The 9,818-nt window shown below is 45.5% G+C and overlaps 1 pseudogene; it reads left to right on the top strand.

Moving 5' to 3' along the window:
- Nucleotides 1-1,375: 1,375 nt before the first annotated feature.
- Nucleotides 1,376-1,851, top strand: LOC110299522 (annotated as a pseudogene).
- The last annotated feature ends 7,967 nt before the right edge of the window (nt 1,852-9,818 follow it).

Below are 9,818 nucleotides of genomic sequence, written 5' to 3'. Positions count from 1 at the left end.
GTTGATGATGGTGGGGTTTGGTTAAAGGGGGCTGGTTGTTGATGATGGTGGGGTTTGGTTAAAGGGGGCTGGTTGTTGATGATGGTGGGATTTGGGGGTTCTGCTACTTTGTGGGTTCTTTGGATTGACTACCAAGTCTCTAATCCTGGGCAGTCTTCAGTCTGCTCATGCCTTAGCTGAGCAATGGTCATTGGTAGTTGCCCATGTTGCCCAGGGCAGAGATGGCATAGGTGAAAAAATAAAGAACCCAGGAAGGGGAGTCACAGGAAGGAAAGCTCCAAACAAACCCAAAATTGGGAGAGCAATGAACCTCTTTGGGGACACCTCACCTTTGATAGGTCACTAGGACATTACAGCTATGTTCAAACTACTGCGTTGTATGACTGTGGACAGTGGAATCGTTTTCTGTGTGTATGAGTTCTTGCCCTACATATATTATTATCTGTGCATGTTTTGGCACATGGAGGCCAAAAGAGTGTGTTGGGTCCCCTGGGACTGGAGGAGCTAGAGAAAGTACCAAAAAAACTTAAGGGATCTGCAACCCTATAGGAGGAACAACAATATGAACTAACCAGTACCCCCAGAGCTCGTGTCTCTAGATGCATATGTAGCAGATGGCCTAGTCGGCCATCAATGGGAAGAGAGGCCCCTTGGTCTTGCAAAGATTATATGCCCCAGTACAGGGGAATGCCAGGGCCAGGAAGCTGGAGTGGGTGGGTTGGGGAGCAGGGCAAGGGGAGGGTATAAGGGACTTTCAGGATAGCACTTGAAATGTAATGAAGAAAATACCTAATTAAAAACAAAAAAAGCAAGTTCCAAAATTCAGTCATGTACCTGGGGCCCTCCATCTGAGAGGTGCCTGGCAGCAGTGTACAGAACTCCAAGAGACTCTCCATCATTGGAATTCAGATGCACACAGTCCAGTGGGTGTTGGGGAATCAGGAAAGATGTCAGGCATTCTGAAACCTTCCCGAAGGCATAAGTCTAAGGTTATCTGGATCCTTCGACTTACATGCAGAGAGCATGCCAGATCAAGAAAACCACATACTCACCATAATCACATTCAAAACCATGGCACAGCCAGAACTCTGGGGATGTCTGATGTGGAGGGTGGAGGTAATTAAGGTGGGACCAGCCCCGATTGAGCTCTGACTGCTACCCTGAAGAGCATCTGCTCTCCCTGCAATTCTGTGGAGGGCAGAGCACAGCAAGCTAGATGCATCAGCCCTCCACACGAATTCTCTGTCTCAATACTTCTTTCCCTGCCTCCACTGGCACACAAGTTGAAATCTAGCCAGAGTCTCTATTTCAGTTCAGAGAGCCTTTTTAGAAAACCAGGTCAGGGACCCAGGTAGCCAACGGCCTGTGGAGCAACATGCCTAAGTTTTATTGTGACTACTATGATACGAATCTTACCCACGATTCTCCATCTGTGAGGAAGACACACTGCAGTGGTCAGAAACACAAAGAGAATGTAAAAGACTATTACCAGAAATGGATGGAAGAGCAGGCCCAGAGCCTGAATGACAAAACAACAGCTGCATTTCAACATGGAAAGATCCCTCCAGCTCCTTTCTCTGCTCCTCCACCTGCAGGGGCAATGATCCCACCTCCCCCAAGTCTCCCAGGTCCTCCTCGGCCTGGCATGATGCCTGCATCCCACATGGGAAGCCCTCCCACGATGCCCATGATGGGTCCCCTCCTCCTGGGATGATGCCTGTGGGACCAGCTCCTGGGATGAGACTGTCCATGGGAGACCACATTCCCATGATGCTCGGGCCTCCAGTGATGAGATCTACCCACCCTATGATGGTGCCCACGTGGCCTGGCACGACCCCGCCAGACAGATGAGAGCAGAAGCGCTCTTTATCATTTTGTATTTCTTGTTCTGTTTCCCCAGGAGATCTTGGTGCTGCGCCTGAGTGCTTACTAGATGCATGACAAGGAACTTCCCTTCCTAACAGAGAGAATACTTATTGGAGGGAGAAGTGATACAAAAAGGTCAGGTTTTCATTTATATTGTGAAATGTGAAAATACAATTGTAAGCTGTTTTAGTTTAAAAGAAAGAAAGAGAGAGAGGGAGAGAGAGAGGGAGAGAGAAAGAAAGAAAGAAAGAAAGAAAGAAAGAAAGAAAGAAAGAAAGAAAGAAAGAAAGAAAGAAAGAAAGAAAGAAAGGTGGGGGAGGGAAAGAGGGAGGAAGGAAGGAAGGAAGGAAGGAAGGAAGGAAGGAAGGAAGGAAGGAAGGANAAGGAAGGAAGGAAGGAAGGAAGGAAGGAAGGAAGGAAGGAAGGAAGGAAGGAAGGAAGGAAGGAAAGAGAAAACCAGGGCAGACTAGTCCTCCAGCATCCACAGGAGAACTGTCCCTGTCCCTGTCCCTGTCCCTGTCCCTTGCTTTGCTAAGCACACAGGCTTCCTCCCGTTTTCAAGTGCCAGCAGATCAGCTCCCATAGCTAAGCCTCAAGGAAGTCTACAGTTAGGTGGGTGAGGCACATAAAGATTCTGTGTCCTCTTCAAACACTGACCTAGAGATGTTCTTTACCTTTCCCAACCTCAGGCCTCCACCTCCAGCTAAAGATGCCTGTTTGCAGCTGGCCACACCCACAGCTCCCGAGTCTGCAGAAAAGCATATGGCCCTGCTCCATGATCCTCCCATCTGAGAGTGGTCAGGGAGGCCTATGCACACCATGTCCTCAGCTCAGGACAAAGAGGGCCTCCGTCCCCTTAAAACAGCTCCGGGGAAAATGGAGAGCAGCTCTAGCATTAACTCCTTGCCCGAGTAGGCACCGGCTTCTTTAAATCCGATTGCAATCTTAGCAGGCTTGCAGGCCTGAAACAAAAGCCTCCTGACCCCTGGAAGATGACTTCCATGAAAGTAGAGCTCATTTCAGAAAATCAAAGCAAAGAAAAATATTGAATACAATTCCGAGGCATAATGCATTATTATGGGCTTTTATGGATTTTATGTATAATTTCATGTAAAGTTAAGAGGCTGAAGCGATCTCGTACATTCAGCTGTATTATCGGCCCAGTACCAAACAAGTTCCACATCTTATTATGTTCACAGTTGACACACTATTAGAGAAATGTGCAGCTGTCTTACTCTACTATTCATTTCCTCATTACTATTTTATAAATATATGATTAACAGTTATTGTAGCTGCCTAATTCACATTTATTGCAAAATGCAAACCCCACAAATGAATGCTCAAAGCAAAGGGATGTGGTTTTAGAGTAATTTAAATTTTACAGTTCCATTTACTCTGCTTTTTAATTTGCTGTGTAATGAGCCTATTAGAATACAGCACATCTGGAAGTTCTTTGGGGAACATTTAATTTTCTGTGGCTTCAGTACTAACAGAACTTGGACCAGAAAGCCCACAGATGCCTAGAAGACTCTACAAATCCACACATTTTATGCCAAGATGCTGGTTAATTGTGCAGATGAGACAATTACTGCAGAGCCTCAAGAATGGCTTCTCGGTGCTTAAAAACGAACGCGCCAGCAGAGGACCTTTCTCTAGGCAAAGTTTCCACATTAAAATCCTAAAATTAGAGGTCAGTGAGAGGGCTCCTGGGGTAAAGGTGCTTGCTGCCACGCCTACTGATTTGAGTTTGATACCAAAGAGAACAAATTCTCAAAGGGTGTCCTGTGACTTCAACACAGAGTGCTCTCTTGCTCTTGCTCTCTCTCTCTCTCTCTCTCTCTCTCTCTCTCTCTCTCCCACACACACACACACACACACACACACACACACACACACACACATGTAAATACAAGAAAGAAAACTTAAAAACAAAAAAGCCTAAAACTAAGATTCCCTGGTTGTTGTTGCTGTTGCTGTTGTTGTGGGGTTTGCTTTGGCTGTGTAGCTTTTGTGGGGTTTGGGGTGAGGACGACACATGCACATGTTTCTCATTCAGACTGGAAGCTATCTCAAGGTGTGCACTTTCCCAGATTCATCTTTCAGCCTTCTAAGGAGCCCTCCTGGCCTTTTTCACCCTGCATAACAAAGGCTCAGCAGCTGAGTATCCTCTAGGCCCAGCCTGAGGATGCCAAGAGGCTGCCACCAAGCCTACACCACACCACAGAGGCATCCCGAATATTTGAAATTGATTTGAATATTACCTACAGATCACTGCTGCGGAACTCATGTTTGAGAAATAATGTGAATCCGTTGCCATCGATTAGCTAATTTATGTTCTACAACTAATCGAAGCACAAATCTCATTAGCCACAGGTCAGTAAGGCTCGGAGAGAAAAAGACAATCATTGTGGTAGCCCAGTTGGCTGTAAAGACACAATTAGAAGCCACTAGACTTCTCTCTCCTTTTGCCCAAGCTGACTGTGAAAGGAAAGAACAGTCAGCCAGTTTCCTGGGGTCCTGAGGCCACTTTGAAAAGAAAAAAAACCAAAACTGTCAATTCAATGATCCAAGGTCCCTCTTTTATTTAATATGGTAACAATAAATGCAAGTTTACTGCTCTTCAAAGCATAGCATGCCCACCAGCTACTGGTACTGGGGAGAGGTAAGTTTTCATGGGGAGGAGTAAGGCTTTCCATACCCTAATGCTGTGTGTGTTGAACTATTACCATTTCCCAGAGCACTCGGGGACCGTTCATGCACCAATTAGGTTTTGCAGTCCAGACGCGCCTGAGCTTCACCCGGGATCTGCTTCATTCCTCAAACCCCTTTCAGACCAACCGGTTCAGAGACTTTTAAATCAATTTTAAATATGGACAGTGATTGGGAAATGACAGAAGGGAGAAAACTATCTGTGCTGGGAAGGTGGCTCGGCCAGTAAAGTGCTGCATGTGCGGGCATGAGGACCTGAGGTTGGATCCTTAATATGCTCATGAAGAGCCAGGCACAGGAGCGATTGTCTATAACCCTGACCACAGGGAGTGGGAGCAGGAGGATGGCAGGGACTGAAGAAGACATTCTGTTGACTCCTGGACTCCACACTCATGTGCGAGTACACCTGCACACATGTGCACACCCGTGGATACTCACGTGTACACAAATCAGACACAATCAGGACTGTAACAGTCGTCCCTAATTTGTATCAAAATAAGACCTGTGGCCATAAGCACCTCTTGCTGCGCTCCATAGTGTCATTTTAAGGCAGTTCCCACAGGCCACCAATGCAGAAAAGCAAGGGGCCTTGGATTTCCACGAGTCAGAAAGAGCCCTTTATCTGACTTAACAATGGAAAATTGGCTAAATGACTGGGAATAGAGTCCAAACTAAGATTTTCTGGAAAAGCAAACAGGAAAACAGCCCAGTGAAGTCCAGAGGGTCCCACTGACCCATTATTTCCAGGTCACTGCAATGCCAGGCTTAGTCCATAAAGGTCACTACTCGCAGCTGTTGGGCATATTTCAAGGGTGTTACTTTCTGTTCCTCTTAAACAGTGGACAGTCCACATTCTGTAAAGGCTGTGATACCATGGACAGGGAAAGAGGCTATCAGGTTATGAACAGGACAAAGTCACCCACACTTCCCCACTGGGACTTGGCCCTAATGTCACAGGATAAACAAGTTTCACATATGAAGTCTTTAGATTATGGTGGTGGTGGTGGTTGTTGTTGTTGTTTTACTGACAAAGCTCTTAAACCCTGAACATTTTCTTTTTCAATGTATGCATGATGTGTGTAGGTAGGTGTGTGTGTATGTGTGTGTGTTGGTACATGTTCATGTATGTGAAAGGCCAGAGGTCAACAACCTCTGGTGTTGTTTCTCAGACACTGTCCACCTTGCTTTGTGTCTTGTTTGTTTTTGACACAGAGTCTTTCACTGACCTGAAGCTAGGTTAGACCAGCTGGTCAGCAAGTGCCAGGAGTCCACCTGTCTCTGCTTCCCAGTACAGAGGTCACAAGGGTCTGCTACCACTTCCAGCTTTAAAACAAAAACAACAACAACATGTCTTTAGGTGTTTAACTCAGGTTCCTCTGCTTAAATGCAAGTACTTTACCAACTGACTGTGACAGGCTCCCATACATTAGCACAACCAACTCCATGTTGGAGGCACCATTCTGACTTAGAACCCAGCTCATACCTGCCAAAATGGGCATAAAGATCTAATCCATTAAGGGCCTGATCTATAATTCCAGGATTTCGGAACATCACTAAGCATGCTAACCTTGCCTTCTGGCTTTTGAAGGTTCGCCTCTTTCCATTCTTGATAACTGAAGTGTGCCAACCAGGATGTGGTTTGGGGCCCAAAGGAAAAACCATGGCAAGGCTTCAGGTTGCATGATTTGAGCAAGTTCCCTGTGCAGCTGCTGGCCAGCAATATAGACTTTCTGTTCAGCTTGAAGAGTGGCTATGTGCATTCTCTGATGAAGTTAGAGCACAACAGAGCTATCTTTCCAACCTTCTGAACATTTTCAAACACTAGTCCACTTGCATTATCTTCGTCTGGGCTTCAAACCACCAAATCTTAGAAATCAAAACATTAGTCCCTCCACAGGGCTCTAATCCTGGAGGCTGAAACTCACAGACACACACTTACCCAGCATCTGCTTCTCACGACGATGACTGAGTAACAGCATCCACCACCTGACACCAGCATCCCACATTACATGGGCTGAAAAGAGCCCAGAGACAGCTCAACTAGCAGAGCTGCATCCCTGAAACAGACATTCATGGCTCTATCATTCACATGTGCACACAAGCAGAGCAGCTTGTGCTTTACGCCTACACATGGCCCTTTTCATCCCCAACTGATGGTGTGGATCTTACAAGCTCCACCCACTCCCCTAGAATCTTTTGGTCTTCTCTCTCCCTCACCTACATGAGCTTGGCTTTTCAGTAGCATCATTCAGTAGTCCTCTCTTCTCCTTACCACAACTCTACCTTCTGAGAGACAACCAGAGACTCTTGCTGCCACCTGACTTTGCCCAGCCCTGCCATAGTAGCTCATTTTGTTGTTATTTTTTTTTTTTTGATGAAGCACATGGTGACCCCATTTCTCATGGAAAGAAACAGAGTAATGTCAGCACTGATGTGGCTACCTATTACCAACCTGCTCACCCCTAACTCATCTGCCTGATTGACCCCAACTGTGTGCTCAGTCCATCTTCTCAATAACCTTCAGTATTGGTGAGCAATGGTTCGGTGTCATGAGCTCTACAGAACCGTCACTTTGTTCTCTATGCTCTCCTGTGTGTAGTATTTTTACACTCAGCATTGGGTTTCAAAGACCCATGCAGATGTTTGTTAGGTGCCTATAGACCACTATTTTCCCTGTGAGTATAATATTCCATCTAGGATTTGTCCAGTCCCTTATCTGTAGACATTAAGGTGGGTCCAATGTTTTAACTGATGTAAGCATCCTCCTTCATTATCCTACCCCATGCAAGCAAGAGCTTCTCAAAGGTAGACATTTCATAATGGGGTTGCTGACAGAGAAAGAGAGAGAGAGAGAGAGAGAGAGAGAGAGAGAGAGAGAGAGAGAGAGAGAGAGAGAGAGAAAGACTGGCTCTGTGTGTGTAGCTTTGCAAGACAATGCTAATTCTTTTCCTGTTGTTCTTTCTCACATCCAACATACATAAGACTTGCTTGACTCTCCATCTCACTGTGACAGTTGGTCTTCAGAGTCAAGTGGCTGGGATGTAGACTCAACCTGACACCCCGTAGCATGTCTGAGAGGGCATTTCTTGAGAGAATTAACCCAGGGGGAGAAACAGGCAGTGCAGATATGAAGAGGCCTGAGGAGATTTCGTGTTGCCTCCCACCTTTACTTCTTCCTGAGCAAGTGTCATCTATGGCTCATCCTCCACGAACATCAGACTCCCGGCTTCTTCAGCCTCCCAACATGGACTCCATGCAGGCATCTCTCTAAGGATCTTCTGGGCCTTCAGTGATAGACTAGAACTATCAAGGCTTCCAGCTTCATAGTCTGAGCTCCTACCTGGTTCTCAGCCTCTCCAGCTTGTAGATGGCCATTGTTGGATTTTTTCAACCTGTCCTGTAAGCCAGTCTAAAAAAATCTCCCTCTATAGTATATATTTATTCTATTGGTTGTGTTCCTCTAGAGCAATGGCTATCAACCTGTGGATCACAATCCCTTTGGGAGATGCATATCAGATATCCTGCATATCGGATATTTACATTATGATTCATAATGCTAGCAAAATTACAGTTACAAAATAACAATATATTTTATGGTTGAGGGTCAGCACAACATCAGGAACTGTATTAGAAGACTGCAACTTTAGGAAGGTTGAGAACCACTGCTCTGGAGAAAACCTTGCCTAACATACTTGCCTGTGCAAGGTATTCCCTGGTTAGAGGTGAGTTCAAGCAACTGTCTATGCTAATTGTCTATCCCAGCGTACTCTCCCAAAACATGCCTAGTCATGACTCCTGACTGATTACCCACTGTTTCATTTCTATTGATTGCTCCCATTTGTCTAGATTCTGTATACTAATACTTGCTGTGTATGTTATAAACTTCTGTTGTTGTTTGTTTGTTTGTTTGTTTTAAGAAGTTCTAAGAGGCTTGGTGTCCTGCAACTTGCCAACTTATGTTTTGCTTCAAACCATCTGGTATTACAAGGTAGTGTCCATTTTCTTCTTTAAAGTGTTAGTTTTAGCTTTTACATTGAATCCATGTGTGGGTGACTTTGTAGATGGTGTTGCAGTAGGGATCATATCTCATTTCCCTAATGCAGTTAGTCAACATTTCCAGCACGTTTTTATTGGCCATTCCATTCCAGTGCAATTGGTAGCTGGGTCCACTCCTGGGCTCCTTTTGTGGTGTCATTTGTTTTTGTTACATGGCCAGTACTACACTATCTCCATGATTTATATGCAGCTTTATAACCTGACCTCACATTTCTTCAAGCATGCCACCCCCCTCCAGCCACATATAGCTTCTTTGGCTATGTCCACAGTTTGTTGTTCAGGAGGACAAAGCAAGAGGAAGAAGAACATGAAAGAGGGTGTGATAGTTTGTCTTGGATACTTTCCCTGTTGCTGTGATAAAACACTCTAACAAAAGCAACTTCAGAAAGAAAGAGTTTACTCAGGCTCAGAGTTCAAGGATACATAGTCATCATGACTGGAAGTCATAGTGACAGCAGGCGCTCCAGGCAGCTGGTCACATTGCCTTCACAGTCAAGAAGTGCAGAGAGCTACACTTTAGTGTAGAGTGTTCGCTCTTTTCTATGTATACCGCTCAAAATCCCAGCCCAGGGAATGGTGCCACCCATAATGGGAAGAGAGCTCTTCCACCTCAGTTAAGTTCATCAAGATAATCCACCCCAGGCATGGGCCTATGGCCCATCATCCAAAAGATTCTAAATCTCATCAAGATGACATCTAAGCCGGGTGGTGGTGGTGCATGCCTTTAATCCCAGCACTTGGGAGACAGAGGCAGGTGGATTTCTGAGTTCGAAGCCAGCCTGGTCTACAGAGTCCCAAGACAGCCAAGGCTACAAAGAGAAACCCTGTCTCAAAAAACTTTAAAAAAAGAAAAATGACATCTAGATTAACCATCACACAGGCGACTTCTATGCACCAGGCCCTGTGCTCAGTGTCTAAGGCATTAGCATCTCATCTAAACTACTGCTGCTCTGAAGAGTTCTGTCTTTTTTCTTTTGTTCTGTTTTTTATAAATAAGAAAACTGGAATCCAGGCAGTGATGGTGCATACCTTTAATCCCAGCACTTGGGAGGCAAAGGCAGGCAAATCTCGGAGTGTGAAACAAGCCTGGTCTACAGAGTTCCAGGACAGCCAGGGCTACATAGAGAAACTCTGTTTAGGGAAAGAAAGAAGGAAAGAAGGAGAGAGAGAGAGAGAGAGAGAGAGAG

The sequence above is a fragment of the Mus caroli genome, chromosome 7, assembly GCF_900094665.2.
Source record: "Mus caroli chromosome 7, CAROLI_EIJ_v1.1, whole genome shotgun sequence".
NCBI lineage: Eukaryota > Metazoa > Chordata > Mammalia > Rodentia > Muridae > Mus > Mus caroli.
This window is presented reverse-complemented; position numbering and strand designations above follow the sequence as displayed.